Genomic DNA, 26,777 nt, shown 5'->3' on the forward strand with positions numbered 1-26,777 from the left:
AGAAGGGAGAGAGTAGCCATAAAAAAATAAACAAAATAATAAATAAATAACTATATAGGTATGCTTATAGGCTTATAGAATGGTTTATAGTTCATGTAATCAACTTTGAGGCCAAGACTGAACATGGAAAGAATAGAGGCTAAAATAAAATAGAAGGATTATAAGGATTACAGAGGGATCACAGAGGAGTATAAAATGGAGAGGTCAGAGCACTGAAGGTCCCCATGAGGTCAAAGTCTTGGTAAAGAAAATTGGATGAAGTTTAGGAAAGAAGGAAAGGCAAACGAACAGTAGTCAGGGGGTTTCAAATTTTGAGTTAGAACAGCTCCCTAGATGATGATGGCCACTGTTTGGAAGATTGATGCAGAGGGGCAGGTATGGCCATTAAGTTTAAGTAGGTCCAGAAATGCATGTTTTAGATCATTTGGGCTGTTATAACCATAAACTGGGTGACTTATAATGAAAAGTCAAGATCAAGGTGCTCTCAGATTTAAAATTTGGAGAGGGTCCAGCTTCAAAGGAGTCAACTTCTCCCACAACCTCACATAGAGGAGGGGTGAGGACACTCTCCAGGGTCACTTTCATAAGAACACTAATCCCGTTGATGAGGGATCTACCCTTGTGACCTAACCACCCCTGAAGTCCCCACCTCCAAATACCGTCACATTAGGGATTAGGGTTTCAATATCTGGATTTTGGGGAGACAGAAAAATTCGGTCTATAGCAGTGAGATTATCAAATTACACGTGTATGGAAACATAAATCTGTAGGAGGGAGAGTAGAAATGGTCTACTAGGTTGTGAGCTGGTCCCAAAGTCTCCAATGAATAAAAAGAAGATAATAGATGTTTATTGGTTATCAGCAGTGAGAAAGGGTATGTGTGGAGAGTCTAAACCTCAAAGAAATATATCTTATATAGTATGTTTTGAAAAAGTTGTAAGAAAAATGTTTTATGCACAAGTCATTAGAAAAAAAGATGGAATAAGGTAGATTTCCTTAGTGTCAGACTAAATTTATATGAGATATTATGAACCTGATTCTACAAGTAATATTACTACATTTTAAAAATCACTTCTTGCTGGGAGAAGAAAAAAAATCCCTTTCTGCTACTTGTTAACTAAGTCAAAGATTTTACAGACAAAGAAGATAAAACAAATTAACAAAATTGTTTCTTAGATCATCCAATAACCATTCCTTTAACCAAATATTCATTAAGCAACTACTACGTGTAAGGAAGGTACATGCTTGATGCTGTGCAATTTGAAAGTTGACATTGAGAAAGTCAAGATCGATTTTATTCAGAGTTTTTTCTCATCTGAATTACTAAATGACCTTGGACCTTTCTCAGATGTGAAATGCAAGACACATTAAGTATAGTTTCTTGGTCTAGGAGCCAGGAGAAGTTCCTGAATGTGGAAAAAGGGTAAGCAAGAGACCCCAGGGATCCACATTCTTGCCACAGACTTTTACAGTCCTAGCTCCAGGGCAGCCTCTCCACCCTTGCAGGTTTTGTGACTATCAAAAAGGCAGCTACCTTCAGATTGCACAGAGACATTGCTCCAGAGAGGGAACTCACAGAGACCCACAGGATTCAGAGCGCTGTGCACTTGCTGCATGGTGCCATTCTGAGAGTCCTCAGGCTCTGAAGGACTGCATCCTGCCCGGGGCTGAAGCTGCTGCTGCTACCCCAGGCCAAGGTGGGAGAGGGGAGGCCAGGCACTTTAATGTGCTCCAAGGACAAATCTCACCACTGCTGCCGTGGGCTGCTGTGAAACTAAGGCACAAGCAAACTGTCCTCCCCACAGCTGCCTGCCTACGCTACTCCATGGAGAGAAGTTCCACTCCTGCCTCAAACCCCAGGTGGCAAGCTTAGAGCTAGAGCTGGCACTTCTCTAAGAATTCAGCCCCCACAGGTCCGCATCCTGCTTGAGGGCTGCCACTGTCGCTGCTACCACCAGACAAAAGAGGGAGAAAGGAAGCTGAATGCTTTCGTGCACACTGAGAACACATTTCACCACCTCTCCGGCAGGCTGCTGTGGGACTGAGGGGCCAGGAAATCACACTCTCGGTGGCTGCCTGCCTATGCTGCTCTGACTGAGAGTGGCCCCACCCACCTGGGTGACAGGCCTGCAGCTAGCAGCATTCTGAGAACCCAGCCCTCAAAGAAATGTGTCCTGCCTTGGGGCTGATGATGTCACTGCAGCGACTGGGCCAATAAGGGAGAGGGAATGCTGGGCAAAGCCATATGCCCTGAGGACAAATGCCAACACTACTTCTGTGGGCTGCTGTGGAACTGAGGCGCAAGCAAACCATGCCTCCTAGAGCTGCCTACCTATGGTGCTGCCAGTGAGCGTGGCCCTGCCCTCCCAGATGTAGCACAGCTGCTGCACTGCCCATCTGAGCATTATGCTAGGGGCCCGGGGACCACCCTGCGTCTGCTTATTACAACCAGAGCCTGAATGTACTACCAAAGGGCTTGAGGACAAGTTCATCCAGCCCAGTTCATCCTCCCAATACTTGATCATGCCATCCAGGGGCCTGAGAATCACTCAGTATAGTCCACCACTGTTGGCATTTGAATATCTCTCTTGGGCTCTGAGGTCAATCTGAACCAACTTGCCAATAGCACCATAGCTGGCACTCACTCACATGCATCCCTGTGGGTCAGGGGACTGGCCTGTCCAACCCTGTTGCAGCCACCACCAACACCAGCATAAGCCACTTGGGTTCCAGTAGGTTCTCCTACCACTGCTACTGCCATCATCCACATCACACCCAACACCAAAGGACATGAGAACTTGCCCATACACTCATCCCACTACTGCCACTACCATCATCCAAGGAAGTCACCTGGAGGCCCAAATATTGGCCCACCTGTATCTGCTAACATGGAAGCCAGCACATACTGCTCTGGGGCTCAAGGACAGGCATGCTCAGCCCAGTGCTGCTACCACTGGAGCCTGAAGATGGGCCCATCTGGCATCTCAGTCCCCAGCAACACTTCACTACAGCCTTCTCTAATAATCATACCCTGAGCCACTGAGGAAATCACAGGTACCACTAATACTGTTTATAGCAAATAAATCATACAGAGTCTACACTACAGCATGCACCCAAAATAAAAGCCAAACTGCCCTAGCCACCCAACAATATCTATACATCTTTAGGGAAAAATCCTCCCCAATGCAAGAAAATTTTAAAAATTGAAAAAAGTGATGGTACACCAAGTGCATATATATAAATGTAAGGACACAGAATCCACAAAAAGGCAAAGAAATATGATACCTCCAAGGAAACACTTGATAATTCTGTAGCAACATATCTTCAATCAAAAAGAAATTCACAAGATTCACATAACTTAAAATATTGATTTCTAAAAAGCTAGACAAGATACAAGAGAATTCCAAAAATCAACACAGAGAAAAACAGAAAAATAATTCATGTTATAAATGAGAAATTTGCCAAAAATATAAATATTTTTAAAAAGAACCAAACAAATTCTGGAACTGAATAATTTATTGAACAAAATGCAAAATATATTAGAAAACGTCAACAATTGACTAGGTCTAGCAAAACAAAGGATTTCGGAACTTGAAGACTGGTCTTTTGAAGTGAAACAGCTGGGCAAAATTTTTTAAAAATAATAAAATGAATAAGCAAAGCCTTTGTGACATTTGGGAAAACATAAAGCAAATGAATGGCTGAATTATTGGTGTCCCTGTGTGCAAAGAGAGAGCAAAAGGGCTAGAAAGTCTATTGAATAAAGTAATAGATGAATACTTTCTTAGTCTAGTGGAAACTTTGACATTAAAATACAGAATGCTCAATGATCTCCAAACAGATACATGCAAAAAGGTCCTCTCACCACAGCACATTATAGTCGAACAGTCTAAAGTCAAAGATAAAGAAAGGGTTCTAAAGCTAGCAATAAAAAAGCATCTAATCACCTATAAAGGAACCACCATCAGACCAACAGTGGATTTCTCAGCATAAGCCTTACAGACCAGGAAGAAATGGGATGACATATTCAAAATGATGAAAGAAAAAAAGAAAAGAAAAACTTGCTTTACAAGGATACTGTACACAGCAAATTGTTCTTCATAAATGAAGGAGAAATAAAGCCCTTCCCAGAGAAGCAAAGCAAGGGGATTAATCTCTACTAGTCTGGTCTTACAAGAAATCCACAAGGGAGTCCTTAACCTGTTAAAAGAGGACATTTACCATCATGAAAACACACAAAAGTGAAAAACTCATCAGTAAACCAAACATATAAATGAGGAAGATAAAAAAATCTCAAAAGATAACATTATAGAAAACTACCAAACCACAATGACAATCAGAAAGAGGAGAAAAAGGAACAAAGAACATACAACATAACCAGAAAACAGTTAACAACATGACAGGAACAAGACTTCACGTATCAAAAATAACCTTGACTAAAAATAGATTAAATTCTCCACTTAAAATATATATACAGACTGGCTGAATGGATAAAGAAACATGATCCAACTACATGCTGCCTATAAGAAACACACTTTATTTGTAAAGACACATATAGACTCAAAGAAAAGGGATGGAAAAAGGTATTCCACACAAACAGAAACCAAAATGAGCAGGCATAGCTATGCTTACGTCAGATAAAACAAACTAAGTGAAAAAAATTAAAACAAAACAAAAAAACAAAGAAGATCCTTATATAATGATAAAAGGACATAGCAGGAAAAGGGCACAGCAATTCTAAATATATATGCCCTGAAATTGGAATACTCATATTCATAAAACAAATATTACTAAATCCAAAGCAATAGACTCCAGTACAATAATAGTGGGAGACTTAAACATCTCATTTTCCACATTAGACAAATCATCTAGACAGAAAATCAACAAAGAATCATTGGATTTAAACTGTACTTTAGACAAAATGGACTTAACAGACATTTACAGAATATTATACTGCAACACAGAAGAATATACATTCTTGTCATCAGTACATGAAACATCTTCAAAGATAAACCATATGGTAGTTAGAAAAGAAGTCTCATTTTTTAAAAAAAACATTGAAATCATATAATGTATCTCTCAAAATCGCAATAGAATAAAAGTAGACATTATCAGGGGAACCTGCCCCCAATATTTCAACGTAGGTTCTTTCTATTTTCCATAAGTGTCGGTCAGCTGAGAAATAAAGAGAAAGAGTACAAAGCGAGGAATTTTACAGCTGGGCCTCCGGGAGTGACATCACATATTGGTAGGACCATGATGCCCACCTGAGCCTTAAAGCCAGCACGTTTTTATTAAGGACTTCAAAAGTGGGGGAGCAATGCAAGAACATGGAGTAGGTCACAAGATCACATGCTTCAAAGGGCAAAAAGGAGAACAAAGATCACATGCTTCTGAGGAAACAGGACAAGGGCAAATTCAGAACTACCAATAAGGGTCTATGTTCAGCTGTGCACGTATTGTCTTGATAAACATCTTAAACAACAGAAAACAGAGTTCGATAGCAGAGAACTGGTCTGACCTCAATTTTACCAGGGCGGGGTTCCCCAGTCCTAGTAAGACTGAGGGTATTGCAGGAGACCAGGGCATATTGCAGTCCTTATCTCAACTGCATAGGACAGACACTCCCAGAGCAGCCATTTATAGACCTTCCTCCAGGAATGCATTCCTTTCCCAGCATCTTAATTATTAATATTCCTTGCTAGGAGAGGAATTTAGCACTATCTTCCCTACTTGCACATGTGTTTATAGGCTCTCTGCAAGAAGAAAAATATGGCTCTATTCTGCCTGACCTCGCAGGCAGTCAGACCTTATGGTTGTCTTCCCTTGTTCCCTAAAATCGCTGTCATTCTCTTCTTTTTCAAGGTGCACTGATTTAATATTGTTCAAACACATATATTTTATAATCAATTTGTACAGTTAATACGATACGATAGTGTTCCTGAGGTGATGTATATCCTCAGCTTACGAAGATAACAGGATTAAGAGATTAAAGTAAGACAGGCGTAAGAAATTATAAGAGTATTATTTGGGAACTGATAAATGTCCATGAAATCTTCACAATTTATGTTCAGAGATTGAAGTAAAGACAGGTGTGAGAAATTATAAAAGTGTTATTTGGGAACTGATATGTGTCCATGTTAAAATGAAATCTTCACAATTTGTGTTCCTCTGCCCTGGCTCCAGCTGGTCCCTCCGTTCAGGGTCCCTGACTTCTCACAACAAGACATCAACACTAAGAGGAACCTTGAGAATTATAGAAATACACGGAAATTAAGCAACATGCTCCTAAGTAATCACTGGGTCAATGAAGAAATTAAGATACAAATCAAAAATTTCTCTAAACAAATGAAAATGGAAACACAGCATCCCAAAACCTATGGATACAGAAAAAGCAATGCTAAGAGGAAATTTCATAGCAATAAATGCCTACATCAGAAAAGTAGAAATATTTCAAATAAACAATCTAACAATGAACCTCAAGAAACTAGCAAAGCAAGAACAAATCAAATGCAAAATTAGCAGAAGGAAAGAAATAAGATCAGAGAAAACCCAAATAATATAAAGACTTAAAAACAATTAAAAAAATGAAATGAACATTTTATCTTTTGAAAAGATAAACAAGACGGATAAACCATTGGATAGACTAACCAAGAAAAGAACAGCCAACTAAAAAATTTCAGAAATGGAAAAGGGGACGTTACAAATGGCACCAGAGAAACAGAAAAGACAATCAGTGACTACTATAAACAACTATGTACGAATGCACTGGGAAACCCAGAGAAAATGGATAAATTCCTGGAAGCATACAACCTACTGAAATTAAATGAGAAGAAATAGAAAACCCAAACAAACTAATTTTGAGCAGTGAGATTGAATAGTAATAAGAAGTCCACCAACAAAGAAAAGCCCAGGACCAAATGAATTCACAGGTGAATTCTACCAACATAAAAAGAAGAACTAATACCAATACTCCTGAAACTATTAAAGATAGGAAACTCTTCTTAAAAAATTGTATGAAGTCAGCATTACCCTCACACCAACAGTAGACAACAATACAACAACAACAAAAATGAAACTATAGGACAATATCCCTGATGAACATAGATGCAAAAGTCTTCAAGAAAATATAGCAAATCAAATTCAAGAACAAACTAAGCAGCTAATACACCATGACCAAGTGGGATTTATACCAGGCATGCAAGGACAATTCCACATACACAATAAGTGTGATATTCCATGTCAACAGAATGAAGGACCAAAATTATATGATCATCTCAATAGATGCAAAGAAAACATTGTATAGAATTATTCCCTTCATAAGAGAAACTGTCAACAAATTGGCATAGAAGAAACATACCTGAACAAAATAAAGGTCATGCATGACAGACTCACACCTAACATCATACTGAATGGGGAAAACCTGAAAACCTTTTCTCTAAGATCTGGAACAACACAAGGATGCCTGTTTTTACCACTTCTTTTCAACATACTGCTGGAGCAATTGGGGAAGGAAAAAAAATGAAAGGTATTCAAATTGGAGAAGAAATAATTTTTTTTTCTGATAATATAGTCTTATATCTAGAAAAACCCAAAAACTTCACCAAAGACTCCTAGATTTGATCAATAAATTCAATAAAGTTGCAGGATATAAAATCAACATACAAAATTGAATAATGTTTCTGTATACCAATTATGAACTAGGTGAGAAAGAAATCAAGAATGCAATCCCACTTAAAATATCTATAAAAATTACATAGGAATAAATGTAACCAAGGAGGTAAACGATCTCTACAAAGAAAACTACAAAACACAAATGAAATAAATTGAAGACAAAAACAAATGAAAAGACATTCTATGCTCAGTGATTGGAAGATTTAATATTGTTAAAATGACTATACATTCCAAAGCAGTCTAGAAATTCAACGCAATCCCAGTAAAAATACCAACATTATTATTCCCAGAATTAGCAAGAACAAACTGAAAATTTGTATAGACCCCAAAGGAGCATGAATAGTCAAAGTAATCCTGAGGAAAAGGAGAGAACAAAGCTGGAAGCATCACACTACCTGACATCAAAATATACTGCAAGACTGTAGTAACCCAAACATCATGGCATTGGCATGAAAACAGATGCATAGACCAATGACCAATGGAACAAAATAGAGAGTCTAGAAAGATTCAAGTACTTACAGCCTACTGATTTTTGACAAAGGTGCCAAAAACCTGCAGTAGGGAGAAACTACTCTCTTTCATTAAAGGTACTGGGAAAATTGTATATATTCATATTCAGAAGAACGGAATTAGACCCTTATCTCTCCCCATATACAAAATCAACTCAAAATAGATAAGAGACTTAAATGTAAGACTCAAAGCTATAAAACTACTAGAAAAAAATAGGAAAAATACTTTTAAGATATTAGCTTAGGTAAAGATTTTATGGCTAAGACCTCAAAAGCACAAACAACTATAACAAAAATAGATACATGTGACTGTACTAAACTAAAAAGCTTCTACACAGCAAAGGAAACAATCTACAGATGAAGAGACAACCTATGGAATGGGAGAAAATATTTGCTAAGTCTTCATCCAACATGGGATTAATAAAAATATACAAGGAACTCAAACTTCTCAACGATAGAAAACCAAATAATCCTGTTAGAAGTGGGCTATGGATATGAATAGATGATGCTCAAAAGAAGACATACAAAGAGCCAACAGTTACATGAAAAAATGCTCAGTATCACTAATCGTCTTGGAAATGCAAATCAAAACCACAGTGAGATATTCTGACTAGCCTCTTAGAATGGCTATAATCAAAAAGACAAAGAAAGAAAGGAGAGAGAGAGAGAGAGCGAAAGGGAGGGAGGGAGGGAAGGAAGGAAGGAAAGAAGAAAGGAAAGAGAAGGAGGGAGAAACAGATGCTGGTGAAGATGTGGAGAAAGGAAACTCTTTTACACTGTTGATTGGAATATACATTAGTACAGCCACTATGGAAAATAGTATGGTATGGTGATTTATCAGAAAACTAAAAATGGAGCTACAATTCAATCTAGCAACTCCACTGCTGGGTATGTATCCAAAGGAAAAAACATCTGTGTATCAAAGAAATACCTGAACTCACATGTTCAACACAGTAATATTCACAGTAGCCAAGCGCTCATTGATGGATGAATGGATAAAGAAAATGTGATATACACACAATAGAATACTATTTGGCCATAAAAATAACAAAATCTTACCATTTTAAGCAACATGGATGGAGCTGGAAGTCATTATGGTGAGTGAAATAATCCAGGTACAGAATGACAAATCCATTTTCTCGGTCATATGCAGGAGCTAAAAAAGTTGATCTCATGCAGATGGAGAATAGTATGATAGAAACCAGAGGCTGAGAAGGGTGCTAGGTGGGGAGTGGGGTGGGTGGGTGGGTAGATATACTGAGATTGGTTAATGGGTACAAACTTACAGTTAGATAGAAAAAAAAAGCTTCAGTATCCCATATCAGAGAAGGGCAGCTATAGTTAGCAACAACGTATTATATGTTTTGAAGCAGCTAGGAGAGAGGATTTGTAGTATTACCAACACAGAGAAATGATTACTACTAAAGGGTGACCCTGATTTGATCGCTGTATATGCTATGCGTGTAAAAAAATACTCACATGTACCCTGTAAATGAAATATTTTGTATCAATAATAAATACAAAAAGTTAATTTTTGCTTAGGCATAGAGATCAATAAATTAACACCAACAGAATTCTAGTATTATGGTATTTTAAAATATTGTTATATAAAAGCTTGCATTAAAAATATTTTCATCATTATTTCTTTACCATATATAATTTGTAGTTTCAGGGAAATTATATAAGATATAGTTTGTAGTTACCTGTTCTACCCCTTACTTTTTTCTTTTGATGAGGTATCTGAATAGCTTTTGTTGAAGACATATATTCATCCTTATTTGCCATTAAAAGGTTAATATGACATGCTAACATATGCTCTATTTTTATGGATTAAATGAAACAAAAAATTGCTAGTATATTTTCATCTCTTGAAATACTTTGTGAATACTAATGAAGCAATAGAATAGTTTTTAAACATGTATCTTTAGCAAATAAATTAATATACACAGCAGTTTATTATTTGGCTATTCTATTTCTATTCATAGCCAACAGTGCTACCAATACTATGTCAGTTTTCATGCCAATACCATATCATCTCCTAAAATCCAAATTTGTTAATAAAAATAATAAGAGAATAATTAAGAAATCCATAATTACTAACTACTTTACTAGTAATTTACTAGTTACTTTCACTTATGCCACTTGTAAATTAAATACAGAATGCATTTATAATGGAGGAATTTTAGCTGTAAAGTATTTGAGTGTCTGCCATATGCTAGGCACTATTATTAGGCATTACAGATACAAAAGTGATCAGATGGTGACCTGTCTTGTAAGGCTTACATTTACTTGAAGGAAGAAAAATAATAAACTTATAGATACGTACGTGTGTACCACGTAGAAGATAATGAGGAATAATATTATAAAACACAACAGGAGAAGCTGTAAGAAGGTGACAGTTGAATTAAGACCATAATGTTGGCATACAATGAGCAATGTGAAGTTTTGGAGAGAAAGCAATAGACCAAGAAGTACAACTGTCCTGAGGTGACAATGAATTCTATATGCTGGAAAAACAAAAGAAGGCCAAGTGCAGTGACTCACACATTTAATTCCAACAGTTTGGGAGGCTGAGATGGGAGGATCACTTGAGTCCAGGAGGTTGAGGCTGAGGCTGCAGTGAGCTGTGATAGCACCATTATACTCTAGACTGGGCAACAAAGTCAAACCCTGTCTCAAAAAAAAAAAAAAAAAAAGGAAAACAAAGAAGAGAAAGAAAAACAAAAGAAAAAAAGTCAGTTTGTCTACCCTAGAAAGAATCTGAGAGAAAGGAAAAAATTGAAGTTGGAGAGAGAGAGAAGGGCAAGATAATATCAGACCTTAGATCATATGAGGAATTTCAATTTCATTATATATATGATGGAAAGCCTTTGAAGGAATTTTTATCAGGCATGGGAATTTTATGTGAATCCATTAGTCATGTGCTAGCCATACATTTCAGAGGATTTTTCAAGATCAAATATTGTTTTTTTTTTTGTTTTTTTTTTTTTTTGAGACGGAGTCTCGCTTTGTTGCCCAGGCTGGAGTGCAGTGGCCGGATCTCGGCTCCCTGCAAGCTCCGCCTCCCGGGTTTACGCCATTCTCCTGCCTCAGCCTCCCGAGTAGCTGGGACTATAGGCGCCCACCACCTCGCCCGGCTAGTTTTTTTGTATTTTTTAGTAGAGATGGGGTTTCACCGTGTTAGCCAGGATGGTCTCGATCTCCTGACCTCGTGATCCACCCGTCTCGGCCTCCCAAAGTGCTGGGATTACAGGCTTGAGCCACCGCCCCCGGCCAAGATCAAATATTGTTTTTAGGAGTTTGTTTTTTAAGGTTTTTTACAATCAAGAGACATTTTATCACGAACCCATTCCTCTTTACATAGCTTTGATTGGGCTCGTCCAATAATGAAAAGAGGGAAGATTACATCAACTGATCCAGCTTTAGTCCTTGTCCAGTTATGCAAAATTTAAATAAATAAGTCGAAATAGGAGCTTTAACGTGATGATTTCTGTGATTTTTGTCAAAGGATGCTGACACATGTGAAAACCTGGTGTTGAATCATTTTAGATTAATGGAAAGAACATTGGCTATACAGGGATGAGACGCAGCTAGAATGGACTTCAGGCTCTCCCTATTACCAAATTTGTGGTTTTAGGAAATTGCTTACTGGTCTGAGTAGTTGCTTTTTCATGCAGTAATAATCTTTACATCCTATTGTAAAGATTTTTAAAAATTGTATACAAAGCACCAAAAGTGTTTGTATAATACCAGACCCGTGTCATCCTAAATACCAAACAGAGACGGTCTCTCTAGAAAATAATATGTATTAAAGAATAAGGTATGGAGACAGGAATACGCATGTCATAGTAAAGTATGTGTGTATTCAGGGAGGTAGAGGAAGACAAAGGATTTTAAAAGAAAAATGAGGAGGATTACATAATTGTTTTGAAATGAGTACTCTTGGCGACCAAGATCAAAAACAAGGGTGAAGGCAGCCTGAGTCCGGACAGGCAGTTGCTCCGCAGACGCCTTGGCAGAACTATTTTTTGTGTAAAGTTGTGATGGCCTTCGTGCTGTTTGTGGGTTTTGCAGTCTTTTGTGATAGTTTTTGTTTTCAGGAATACAAGCATGAGAAGCCTCTTTTCTTAGACTTCCCTGGTCCTGTGTGTCAGGGTTTTTGTTTTGTTTTTAACGTAAGTGACTCCATTTTCATTTTGACTATTTCCACACTCATAATAGGTACTCAAAGTCTCTGAAACTAGGCTCTGAAATTTCAGAAACTTTTATGGCTGGAAGCATAGATCAACATTGAAGCTTGCAGTTTTTCTCCATTTCTCTCTATTGATTGATGCATAATGATTCTTTGAAAGACAGATTATACATTGTTTTAGGGGAAAATACTTAATTGTTTCCTTGGTCTGGTAGAGGAACAGCAAAATTCCAAATTTAGCGTGAGAGTTTAAAGACAATCTGTATCAGCTTTACTGTGGTAGGAAACAATCCAAAAATCTCAGTGATTTTTAGGAGCCAGTTCTGCTTTGCACTCATGTTATATAAAGGCTAAGCCTCTGCTCCAGGCTACAGAAGGACTTTCTCCTTCTAAAACCTGATCTCATTCTTCAAATTTTTATGTGGCAAACATTACATCTGCTCACATTTCATTGGCTCATGACATGTCCAGATACAAGTCAGTAGGGTCAGAATATTATCCTCCCACAGGGAAGAGGGACTGGATATTTGAAATCTACTGTAATCAACCTGTTTAGTCACAAGTATTTACTTTCCTCCTTTTTGCATTTCACATACACCCACACCCTCCCCAAAGAGGAATTTCCAAAGCCACATTCAGTCACATCAAGCTCTCTTTCTGTGATTTTATGAAAGACGCCCTCTATATCAGGAATCAGAATCCAGGACTCCATGACCCAAAGCAAAATGGTTTGCCTCTTTCCATTCCAGCCCTCACATTTAATGATGGAACAGAGAGAGAGTAACAGCATAAAGTCCTCCCCTTCATAGAGAAAGAATGGAAAGTACGTAGCAGTCACTGATTCATAGCCATGCAAATTATCCCTCTGGGAAACCTTGTATGTGTCCCTCACCTTGGAAGTGTACGATATTTCTAAAGACGCTGGTTTTCTTCATGGTGGATCTCCATATTCCTTGGTTTTACCCTATAGGAGTTTTTAATATTATTTCCCTTGGCTACATCGTGAGGTCTTTGCAGATTTAGCCGTTGTCTAATGCTACTTCTTGTCTGAAGAAATCTGAATACTAAATGTCATTTTATATCTCAAACAGCCACAGCCTTTCATTGCTGTGGTTTATTTGACTATTTGATTCCAGTCAGATTGGCATCCCAGTAGCCCATCTGCAGCCTCTGTGGGACTACCTCTTTCTAAAGGTAATTATACGTATTATAGGTATTTGGAATGTTTCATGCTTCTAGGTGACCACATTCTTTGTCTTTTTTTGCTCAACTATTCCAACTAAAAGGATTTCCTGGGGACCGCCTTAATTCAGCCAGAGGCTTTAACAAAGGCTGTGCAGATTTCACCCTTGATTTGGTCTTTGCTCAAACACTGAACATAAACCAGCCTTAATTGCTCCGGAGATGAATATTTGCATCTTTCAACAATGAGAATCTTGAAATACCTCGATTCTTTTCTCTTCCTTTTACTCCTTCAGGAAAAATGATGGATTCCTTCTAAAATACCCCTGTCTCGCCATGCTTTGTGTAATGCAGCAAATGGCAACCAAGGCACATTAACAGTGCTGAATTTTGCAAATCCCTTCCCTAAAGCCGCACATTTATTACATACATCATTTACCATTCAAGTTGTTTCTCTATTGCATATTATGACTTGCCGTTGCCTGCTACGAGTTACCATTTTTCCAGACTGCCATCTCGGTTTTCCCGGTACAGGCCCCGGGCCCAAAGCCCAAGCCACATATTTCAGAGAGTTTCTGTTATGGTAGTGCCCTATTTTTAGGATCAATTTTTGTATTTGTCAGTTTTCCAGAGATAATAAAAAATGCCAAAATCTCACGGGCTTATCACTCACTCATTTTTTTTTTTTCCATTCACATTAATTATCCTGACTGCTTTACTTTGGTTGTTGTTATCTCTGTTCAGCTCAGATCCAGGACTCGGGATGCAGAAGCCCTATATGCAGGACATACCAGCTCTCTTTTAGGAAGGAAAGATGAGAGAGTTGGTAGTAACTTTGATATTTAAGCTTCTGCTGGAAAGCAGCTTAAATTATCTCTGCTCACATACATTGGCCTAAGACTATAAAGTGGTAAATCCAAATTCAAGGGCCTGAGGAGGTATTCTACTACAGAAAGAATAGAAATGAATTTTTACACGCAATATACAATCTGACATGAAAACTAGGTTGATCTGCATTTCATATCACCTCTAAAAAATACAAATTATTTTTATTATGGGCAGAGATGCCTTTCCAGAGATTAATTAAAATGTCACATGCAGTTGAAACAAGTTAAAATCGTAAGAGCTAACATGTACTATCTTTTCTAAGTTCTAGGACAATTTTAGAAATTTATAGGTATTATTTCACTGATGAGTTAGGCATTATTATATCTGTTGTACAAAAGCAGAGGAACAGGCTCTGAGTGACTTAGTGACTTGCCCTCTGTGGTACAGTCAGTTAGAAGAAGACAGAATGTAGACCTAGGTGTGTCTGACAACAGAAACCGTATTTTTCACCACTATGCAACTATGCCTGTCACAATCACACCCATCCAAAATGGATTTCAGTTGGAAAACCACGGTAAAAACAACTATAATATGAATAATTTTGATAAAGCAGGCCATAAAAACTAATATTGTAATCTTAAGATATGTCTACAAATCATGAATTGAAAAAGACATAGTGGTTAGAGTGTTTTGGTCTGGATTAACAGGCTTACACATTGAAAAAGAAAAAATGGTTAGAGTGTTTTGGTCTGGATTAACAGGCTCACACGTCTGTAAAACTCCCACCAGTTGGAAAATGGCGCATGTGTAGTAAATAGCTATGTTTATATAGCTATAAATCCAAATTATCTGCAGTTTGCAAAATGGTATTTAGACCAAGAAAGAAAAAATAAGAAAAGAAAGACATTGAATCACAGCAATATTTTTCAATAAAATTGCCAGATTAGGATTTCCTTCTGGTCATTATTGCCTGAAACATTTGTTTCTACATTTAATACCTATTTTTTTTTTATAGAAAGTAATCGTTTAATTAATAAAGTAGGTCTTTTAAAGAGACAGCATAGTCTGTTTTGATTCTTTTATTCCTGGGTAAAATCTTGGATACATGTCATTTTCACTGCTCTCAATTTCTATTTGTATATTTCAGTCTATTCTAAGTGAAAGCAAGCACTTAAAGGCACTATCAAATTGAAGACAGACCCTCAGGAAAAGTGGTCTCATTCACATGCAGCCTATAGTGCTTTTTGTAAGAACATGTTTGACTTTGCACTTTTCCTTGGTAGCAAATGGAAACAGAATAAATGTAGTGTGCAGAATTCAGTTGACAGCTTAAAAACCTTAATAGCATTTGGGCCCTTTTTATGTTATATATTCCTAACAATGCAAATTTTCAGGGGAGTAAAATCTCTGGTATTTTAACGAAAGGCATTTGCATGATTTCAGATTTCAGAAAAAAGTTCCTGTGACATATCCAGAATATAGCAAAGATATTTTAAAATAAAAGATTACATATTTATTTCTCATTCAATTAAATTCAGGTAACAATTGATTATTTGGAAATGTACATGTGAAAGGTGAAAAGAATAGCTTTTTTTAAAATAATCTCTGACCTATTGGATGGAAAATTACTTAGGGATTTTATAAGAAAATAATACAGAATGACATTTTCTTCGTTAAAGATAGACATATAAAACATTTTGTATATAAATAATTAAAGCTAAAAAAGAATGTCTTTTAAAATACAGAAAACAATTACAAATGAACTTTAGCTTTCTGTTGCGAAATAGTTACAAGAATAAGTTCAAGCTCACTATAAATTCCAGTTCTCATCTACAGTATATGATGCAAAGACATTGACATGAAATCATGTCAACAATTAGATGTAAATGTCTCCTCATGAGCTTAATTGAAAGCAGACATCATTATACAGCAGGCACTCTGACTTGCCTGTGACTGCACATGAAATCTTGGCTTTGAGTACCTTAAAATCACCACTTGATGATGCAACCAAACTCAGTGCCCTAATCAATCTCAGGGTTTATATGAGAATCTGTTTGAGCGATGGTTTTCGGATCCATAAAAGTTGACTGCAATCACATAAATATTCTTGGCTTCCTCTGGAAGATGTCTATTAATTTTAAAGAAAAATGACTGATGTTTTTTAAGTGAACACTAGTAATCACAAAAGCAACTTTGGTTTTGGAGCTACCTTAATTCCTCTGTGGACTGGAATTGGAGAAGGGGAGACATCAGTGTTTTGTTTGTAAATAATAAAATAGTCTTTACTTTTGGAGAGCTGATAGTAATTTCATCAGTTCTAATATCTTTCATCAACTTCCTTTTACTCTCAAAAGTTGCTGGTTACACACCTGATTTTGAACACTTTATTACAGAGATTGGCATAGATTATTTTCTCAACCATACTATTCTGCCTCAAGTTTATTTCAATCTTATCAGCACTGTCAAATTCTGATTCTCTTTGATTATGTGCATTCATAATGATTCCACTATTATGGAATTATATGATCCTGTAAATGTGAGTGAGGTATGGAAGTATTTGAACCATTTCAAATAGTTGCCATAATATGTCCCCAGAGATGGCAATTTTGAGTTATAAAAAACAAATAATTTTGGCATTAAATGTGCTTTTTAAAACTTTCTGGATATTATTTTAAATTCACATGAAGTTAATTTAAATTATACAAACAGAGAGATTCTGTGCACCTCTTACTCAGTTTCCCTCACTAGTATCAGCTTGCAAAATTATAGTACAATATTACAACCAGAATACCAACATGTGTATAATCTACCAGTTTTTTTGATTTCTCCAATTTTACTTGTATGTGTTTGTCTTTTTCATTCTGTGAGCAATTTTATCACACATGTGAGTCCATTTATCCACCACCACAGTCAAAATACAGAATTTGTTCATTGCCAAAAGGATTCTTCCTGTTACTCTTTGAAAACCAAACATCCTGTCCCCATCCACCCCCTCCCTTAACCCTAGGCAACCACTATCAATTCTGCATTGCTATAATTTTGTCATTTCAAAACTATGATATAAATGGAATCAGCAAATAGGAACAGTTTTATTTCTTTCTAATCTGAATACCTTTTATTTATTGTCGTGGCCTTGTTTCAATGGCTAGAACTTTCAATACTATTTTTTAATAAAAGTACTGAAAGAAGACATTCTTTCCTTGTTCTGATCATAAAGAAAATGCATTCAATGTTTTAAACCTTATACTATACTAGTAAGGGTTCTAAAGAGAAACAGAACCAATAGAATATATATATATCTATATATCCTCTGGGTATGAATATGTGTTACCATATATTTATATATTATGTTTATTATATTGAATATTTATATATTATTTGGTATTAGGCAAATTTATATTTATATATTTAATGATTTATATATTATTTATATTTATATATTTAATGATTTATATATTATTTATATTTATATATTTAATAATGTATATATTATATATTACTTGTGTGTTTGTATAATACATACTATATAATGAGACTTATTATAAGGAATTGGCTCATGTAATTGTGGAGGCTGAGAAGTCCTGTAATTTGCTGTCTGCAGATCGGAGACACAGAAGAGCCTGTGTTGTAGCTTGAAGGCCAGAGAGCCAGAGAACTAACAGTATAGATTCCAGCCTGAGTCTAAAAATCTGAGAACCAGGAGCACCAAGAGCAGGAGATCAGTGTCCCAGTTCAAACAGGCAGAAGGAGCGTGAACCCAATCTTTCTCTACCTTTTTGTTCTATTTGGACCCTCAATACATTGGACGATCTGCTCCACACTGAGGAGTTGTGTCTGCTTTATTCAGTTTACAAATTCAAATGCTGGTATCTTCCAAAACCACTCCACAGACATATCCAGAATTAACGTTTAACCAAATACCTGGCATCCTGCGGCCTCGTCAAGTGGACCCCAAATTAATCATCGTATTTACCATTAAGTCTCATGTTCGCTGTGGGTTTTTCATGTATGCCCATTATCAGGCTAAGCAAGTTTTCTTCTATTGCTAGTTTTTCGAGTAATTTTATGAAGAAAACAATGTTGAGTGTGTCAAATGACTTTTCTGCATCTTTTGGGATCATCATGTATTTAGGTATTGATGTGGTACATTAATTGGCTTTTAAATGTTCCACAAACCTTGTATTTTGGGGATAATTCTCACTTGGTCAAGGGATATAATCTTTTTTATATGCTAAAATTGGTTTGCTAGCATTTTGTTGAAACTTGTGGATCTAATTTATTGAAAGCTGTTGGTCTGCAGATTTCTTTCTCCGTATTATCTTTGTTTTGGTATCGAGGTAACAATAGTCTCATAAAATGAATTAGAAAGTGTTCACTCTTCTTCTGTTTTCTATAGCATATTGTGTAAAATTGGTGTTAATTCCTCTTCAGAGCTTGGTAAAATTCTCCAGGGAAGCTATCTAGGCCTTAAGATTTATTTGGAGGTAACTTTCACATTATAAAATTAAATGCATGGTTATAAGATGATTCAGGTCATTAATTTTACCCTCAGAAAGTACAGTCTGTGGTTTTCAGGCAATTGGTCTATTTCTTTTATTTCTTTTAACTTTAACTTTGGAATGTAAAGTTGTTTGCTGTTTTCCACTATTATCCTTTTATGGATACAGGATCTATAGTGATAGATTGTTTCATTCATTGTGCATGATTTGTGTCTGCTCTCTTTTTATCTTGTCAGTCACAATAGAGGTTTATCAATTTTTCTAACTTTTAAAAATAAGAACTAGCTCTTAATTTCATTGATTTGTATAACTACTTCTGCTTGTTTTTGATTAATGTTAACATAATATAACATTTTCCATCCTTCTCGTTTTATACTACCTGTGTCCTTGTGTTCAAAGTGAGTTTCTTGTAGACAGTATAAAGTTGGGTCATGGTTTTTTTAATCCCTTGTGCCAATCTTTTTTAACTGGTATATAAGTAATTCATATTTAAAGTAATGATTGAAATGTTAGGGTCTAAGGCTGCTGTTTTATTTATTTTCACTTATTTTCTCTTTCCCATTTCTGTTTCTCTTTTTTTATATACATGTGGGTTATTCATATGTTTTGGTAGGATTTTATTTTTTTAACCTTGTTTTTAGTATATCATTTTGCAAATTTTTCATAGTGGTTGCTCTATGTAGTATAAAATGTATAATTTAATACAACCTACTTGCCTTAATGCTTTATTGAGTCACTATTAAAATTTTACTTCCACTTTGGTTCCTTTAGCCTCCACCACTGAAATATAATTTTTTCCAATATTTCTGTTAACAGGCTTGTGTACCACCTATTTATACAGTATAACATATGGTATTTTAATTTTTGCTTCAACCATCAAATATTGTTTTAGAAACTCATGAGAGAAAGGAGAGTCTAATATATTTATTCCTATTGTTACTTATTCTATTAATCTTCTTTTCATTCTGTAGTTCCAAGCATTCTTCTGCTATCACTTCTTGCCTGTTTAAAGAGCTTCCTATAGCCATTCTTTCAAGGTAGGTCTGCTAGTGACAAATTCTCTTGGCTCTTATTTGTCTGAGAATGTCTTTATTTCCTTTATATGGCTAAAGGAAAAATTTTTTAGATATAGAATTTGTGGTTGGTTGACAATTTTTTTTTTCCTTTCACCACTTGAAAAATACTATGCCAATTTATCTGGCCTCCAAGGTTTCAGATGAGAAATACACTGTTACTGGAGTTGGTGTTCTCCTAAAAGTTATATATTATTTCTATCTGGTATCTTTTAAGACTTTTCCTTTTATTTTAGTTTTCAAAAGTTTAATTATAATATGTCTTGGAAGAGATTTATTTGTGTTGATCCTACTCAGATTTCACTCAGCTTCTTGAATTTGCAGGATTGCCTTTCGCACAATTTATAGAGATTTCAGCTGTTATTTTTTGTGTAGTCTATTAGTCCCACATTTTCTTCTCTACTTCTGAGACTCCGATGATATAAATGCTAGATTTTTGCCTTTGTTTTTGTCTCACAGTTCCTGATATTCTGCTCATTTTCCTTTTACCTTATTTTCTTTTTGTTGTTCAAATTGAGTAAATATTTTTTTTCTCAAATACATTGATTCTATCGTTTGTCTTCTCCACTCTACAATTGGTGTATATAGCAATTTTAAACAATTGTTATTGTATTTTTCAGTCATATATTTTTCACCTGGTTCTTTTTTTATAATTTACATTTTTTGATGGGTTTTATTTTTTTTTTCATTTGTTGCAAGGGAATTGATAATAATGTTAAAGTTGCTTTGACATCTTTGTCAGACAGTGCTACTATCTGATTCATTTCAGTCATGGTTGATTCTTTTATCATTCAAGCTGTGATCTCACTGATTCATGAACTGACCTATGATTTTCAGTTGCATCCTTGAGATACTGCATATTATGTTAGGAGATACTTGTTCCTGTTCTAATCTTCTATGTTAGCAGGCAGTCAGCCTCTTTAGGTTCAATGTGTAGTAACTAGCCTACTTTTGTTGGCTGTATCCCAATGACAGTTTAGGTTTCTGAGTCCTTGTAATTCTATTCTTGTCTAAATCATTCTGGCTTATGTGAACTCTTGCTGGATCACTGGTGGTGCTGTTTCTGGGAGCAGAATGTGCTTGTCTAGGCTGTCCAGTGATAGATAGGATAAGGGGTATCCAGACATACAGGACTGAGAATGTTTCTCCTGGCCTATTCTCTGGTCACTACGTGCTATTGGATTTTTCACTCTATCTGCTAGTTTTATCCAGAGAGGCAAGCATCGACATGAGCCATCTTCTGTCACTGGCTGGAGGACAAGAACAGGTAGGGTATGCGCATTGCACTGTCACTGGTTAGAGAGCTGGAGGACCCCAGGCCTAGATGACCTTCTGTTGCTGAGTGGAAGCCTGGGAGATCATAGGCTTGTTGGTACCAGCAGTGTGGATGGAGTGGTCTGCCTATTGCCTGTGTCTGTGGACTATCGGGTGGTCAGCCACGTTGCAATCCGCTCTTGGTACCACATCAGACAAATTGGGCTACTGCCACCACTGGGCATGGGTCCTCTGCTGAGTGTCTGCCAGATTTTCCCTTTCCCAAAATGAGGGTTTTCTTCTCCCCCACCACGATTCCTTTTGATAGTTCTACAGTGTAGCTCCCTTCAGCACCTTGTCTGAGATTTATGGCAGGTAAAAGGAAAACCCAGAGAACCCACCAGTATGTCTTTCTTCAAGTCCTTATGACACTTTTACTTTCTACCTTTCAGTGTCCTTTTGTGACTGTTATTGAATTAATTCCATAGTTTTGTTAAACAAAACCTATGGGAGACCATTGTTTTGGACTGAGTTCCTGCTGTAGACCCTAAAAAGCCAGACTAAACCAAAATGAGGTCACTCATGCTAAATGCCACTTAATCAAACTGAAACTTTTAAGGAAATGGATGGATCCAAAACAGACCTTTTTTAACCCTTACAAAAAAGTAGCCTGAAGTAATTAAATATTAGCCAATCAGTTTTATTTTTCTATTGTTCCGGGTTTTTATTTTATTGTAGTTCCTACCTTACAAAACCCACTGTTTTCTATTGTCCAGGGGGAACTCTCGTTCTATTTTGTAGAATGGAGTCTGTCTGGTTTGTGAATTGCAAACAAAAGCCAATTCGATCTGTAACTAAATTTGTTGTAACTGTCTTTTGACAGTGTTAAATTGTTTTTAGAAAGAGAAAAATAGAAAAATGAGTCCATATCATTCCATTGCAAGATTTTTTCCTTAGTTCAGCTAAAGGTGGGTGTCCTTATGCAGGCATGAAAATTTAGGCTCGGGCAGGGCGCGGTGGCTCAAGCCTGTAATCCCAGCACTTTGGGAGGCTGAGACGGGCGGATCCCGAGGTCAGGAGATGGAGACCATCCTGGCTAACACGGTGAAACCCCGTCTCTACTAAAAATACAAAAACTAGCCGGGCGTGGTGGCGGCGCCTGTGGTCCCAGCTCCTCGGGAGGCTGAGGCAGGAGAATGGCGGGAACCCGGGGGGCGGAGCTTGCAGGGAGCCAAGATGGCGCTGCTCACTCCAGCCTGGGCCACAGAGCCAGACTCCGTCTCAAAAAAAAAAAGAAAATTTAGGCTCACAGACAATTTGAAGGGTGAGTAAGGCAGGGTTTTATTGGGTGAAAAGGGGAAAGAATGGGAACAGGAAACTTCCGCAAAGCCAGAATCCCTGCTGGCAAGCTTTCCGCCCTGCAGTTTGAATCTCAGGTTCCATACAGGAAGAGGAGAGGCCAGGCTCCTCCTCCCTGCAAATGCGCAGACTTTTGTGGCTCCATCCCAGTGTGCATTCTTCCCACTGCACAGGTCAGCTGCAGTTTTCCAGGGAGCCCTTCCCACCTGTCTGTCTCATTCCCCTCTTTAAAGAAGTATATTGAACCACCGGTAGACTAAGGATAAGGATGAAGGCAGACCTTAACTGCCTCCTGCTGACAGGGGACGCTGTTTTGGAAAATGGCAGTCAGAGCTCCCTCAGAGGCCTCTCTAAGGGTTCCCAGCAGAAGGAGTCATCCTTTGAGGCTCCGGTTGCATGACAATTTGGAGTTTGATGGCCTGAAGGCAAGAAGAGACAAACCAAGTTATTAGAAAACATGTATGGAAATGAAACAAAGGGAGGGGTAAAGATAGCTCAAAAATCCCCAGGCCTTTTACCAGTTTGCACAGGGAGAGGGATGCCAAAAGCCTGACTGGTAAAAAGAAACGTTACTGTTTTGCCAGCATGGTGGGCTTCTGGGTTCGCTTCTCCTGAGCCCAATCCTAAGCCAACCAGTTTAACGTTTGGGAAATTAACTCTTTCCAGTTTGGAGGATGCATCTGAGGGCAGTGTCCCATAGTACAGAGACCCAATTGCCTATTAGTGAAGAGACAACAGAGGACGAGAAAAAAGAAAGAAGGCATTTTTCAAAAGAGTCCCAGGGGTTCAGGATGCATTTGAAAGGGGTACTGACTGAAGATGAATGGTTACCCATGTAGAAATCAAAAGGGGTACTGACTGAAGATGAATGGTTACCCATGTAGAAATCGAAAGGGGCACTGACTGAAGATGAATGGTTACCCATGTAGAAATTGAAAGGGGTACTGACTGAAGGTGAATGGTTACCCATGTAGAAATCGAAAGGGGTACTGACTGAAGATGAATGGTTACCCATGTAGAAATCGAAAGGGGTACTGACTGAAGGTAATGGTTACCCATGTAGAAATCGAAAGGGGTACCGACTGAAGGTGAATGGTTACCCATGTAGAAAGAGGGGAGCAGTTATTCCTGGTTCCCATCTCTTCCTCGCAAATACCTGGAGGTAGAATGGTCACCCGTCTAGAAAGAGGGAGGCAGGCATTCCTGGTTCCCTTCTCTTCTTAGAAAAAAGTGCTCTTCATAAGCATTTCAGCTTCTCATGAGCCCTGTACATTTTTCTTTATTCCAATATCACGGTCTCCATAGTTATCAGAAGCCCATGTTTGAGAGCACCTGTCACAGTTCTATAGCTTACTATAAACCATCTTTTGAAAAAGACTAAAACAAGACAACAAATTGTCTGTAAATAACAAAATGTCCAGGGTAGTTACACTTAGAAACACAATTGATAAAGAAGTTTGATAATCTCCCTGGTTTACAATAAATCAACATAACAACCATAATTATGATTCATAGCATATACTTAGACATTAGAATTTTAGAAATCCCATACAATTTTGGAATATAGGTTAGTATTATTTACCAAAATATAACCTGTAGGAGATTGAACATCATTTTGGCAATCCCATGTACCTAAACATGTCAAATAATCCTGTTTACCTCTTTTCTGGATGTTTCAGGGGTCCTCTGAAGTATCCAAAAAAACAGGCATTAGGAAAAACCCAGTTTTGAAACTGAAGTATGATTTTGCGAAGGTTGTTAAATATGTTCAAAGTCTGAAACACTTGATATTATGAAATAGAATTCCAGATTATCATAAGTTATTTATTTTGCCAAAATGATGACTCAGAAATTTAAAGAAGCAAAAACCTTTTATAACCATTTACGGATTTTGCCAAAGAGCAGATTAGTGCATTAAGAAAACTTTGCTATGCTTTTATTTCAATGCTCAATTTACGGAATGATCATATAATACCTTTTTTGAATTTAGTCATTATCTTCACACAGAGAATCTCTTCTGCAGGATTAATTTCCACAATCTTTCCACCACTTGTTTGAACCTTCAGCTTTACCTTATTTAATTGAAAACAATTCTTTAACCCTAGGCAAAAATTTACATTTCCATGCCTTCTTACAACCTTTTACAAAAAACAAACAAACAAACAAAAACAAATTTTATTGTTCTTACACAACTTGCATGTAAATCTATTTCCGGTAGTCTCAATTACATGTTATAATGGTAACTCCTAGAAATTTTTAACTTTAATGTAAAACTTGGTAAGTTGTTTTAATTGTGTGCTAACTGCAGCCAAGATTTGCCTTCTTCCAGCATAATTAAGGGCATGGGTAGTTCCAATTATCCTCAGGACCTGCCAATTGTGAAGCTGGTAAATTGAAAAGTTCTCAAAACCCAAAAAGTGGTTTATAACCTTAAACACTTAGCAAACCTTGCATCTGACCTGCATAATTTACTTCACCTATTTACACTTTAATGACCTCTGCATTTTACTGATAGTCTTTAAGGCTGTTTTTATTTCTCAAAGATTAAAGTCACGTGAACTGGAAGGTACCACAGCTTTTATCTGTTTAAAAATATTTGATCCAAGCGTTTGTCTTTCCTTAGGCCAAATTAATTAGAGCTCTTTAAAGACACCATACACACACATATAACTACATAGACAGAAGGAAACCCAGTCCCCATAAGATCCTTTCTCACAACCAAAACTTTACAGAGAATATAAACAGTGATCTTTATCATTCCTAGCCTAGTAAGATGTCTTCCAAAAGGGAAAAAAAAAGACAAAACTTTAAAAGTTACCTGCCGAAGGGATAGAGAAGGGGAAGAAAAGAAACAGTTTAAAAATGCCTGGGGAAGAATCTCTTATTCTTGTGCAACTGATTCCTCCACCAGGACAAAAGCTTAATTACTGTCTGATGGAGTAAAACCCCTTGGCTGGGGAAGGGCAAAGCTCCTGTAGCATATAGCAGGGACCATGATGTGGGGCCCTTGGGTTATGGATCACAGCCCTGGAAGGGAGGGAAGGGGAGAGGGAGCCACTGCTCACTGGTCTGTCCTGAAAAAGGAAAGAAAAAGCCATGAAGATCAAGGCTGACTGACTTTCCTGACCCCTGGGAACAATGGGGGAGGAGGTGTGGTGTCCAGTAAGCTCAGAAGTCTGAGGATGAAAAGGCTTAGAAACCACAGTGAGAGTTCCTATTTCACTCATCATTTCTCGAGCCCCATGTTGGGTGCCAAAAATGTTGCAGCACTTTTTCATTAATTCAGCTAAAGATGGGGGTCCTTATCACATGGCCATGATAATGTAGGCTCACAGACAATTTGAAGGGTAAATAAGGCAGTGTTTTATTGGGTGAAAAGGGAAAAGAAGAAAAATGGGGACTGTCTGCAAAGCCAGGATCCCTGCTGGCTCGCTTCCTGCCTCACAGTTTGAATCTCAGTTTCTACCCAGGAAGAGGAGAGGCAAGGTTCCTCCCTAGCTGCAAATGCACAAACTTCAAACTCCAGTATGCATTTTTCCCAGTGCACAGGTGAGCTGGAGTTTTGCCAGGGAGCCCTTCCCACCTTCCTGTCTCAATTCTGTCCTAGATTTGTTTTTTACTGAACTTGGTACTCAGGAATGTTTCAGTCGGTTTGGAGATGATTGACAGTCAGAATAGTAGAGGCTACTTTTTTTCCTTCCACTAATGTGGTATTAAGATCCCTGCTTAGCTTTTACCCAACTGGGAGACCAGTCGGATGATATAGATCTAGTAATAAGAGAGTAAAAGCAATGGAAACCAGTGAGAACCCACCCTTAGACAATGTAGTCTAACACTCTTCTTTTATAGTTGAGGAAAATGAGATGCCTCTAAGAAGGGGTTCACTGACTTACTCCAAGTCACAACACTAAAACTGTAATTCAAGCTTTATTGAATTTATCACTAGTAATAAATGTATTACTTTATTTTCTTTTTTTAATCAAAGAGTAAAATCTCTTTTGATACTTTCCAAGATGATTACATCTGGCTAATATTAACATATTTATCAATAACCATTTATTCAGTTATGCAACAGATATTTTTGAATGTCCACTGTATTTCATGGGCATTTCTTGGTACTGAGAATACAACAGTGAGCAAAAAACATGAAAATTCTTCTGTTTGTTGAACTTACATTCAAATGGGAGGAGACAGAACCTAAAATGTA

The sequence above is a fragment of the Macaca nemestrina genome, chromosome 2, assembly GCF_043159975.1.
Source record: "Macaca nemestrina isolate mMacNem1 chromosome 2, mMacNem.hap1, whole genome shotgun sequence".
NCBI lineage: Eukaryota > Metazoa > Chordata > Mammalia > Primates > Cercopithecidae > Macaca > Macaca nemestrina.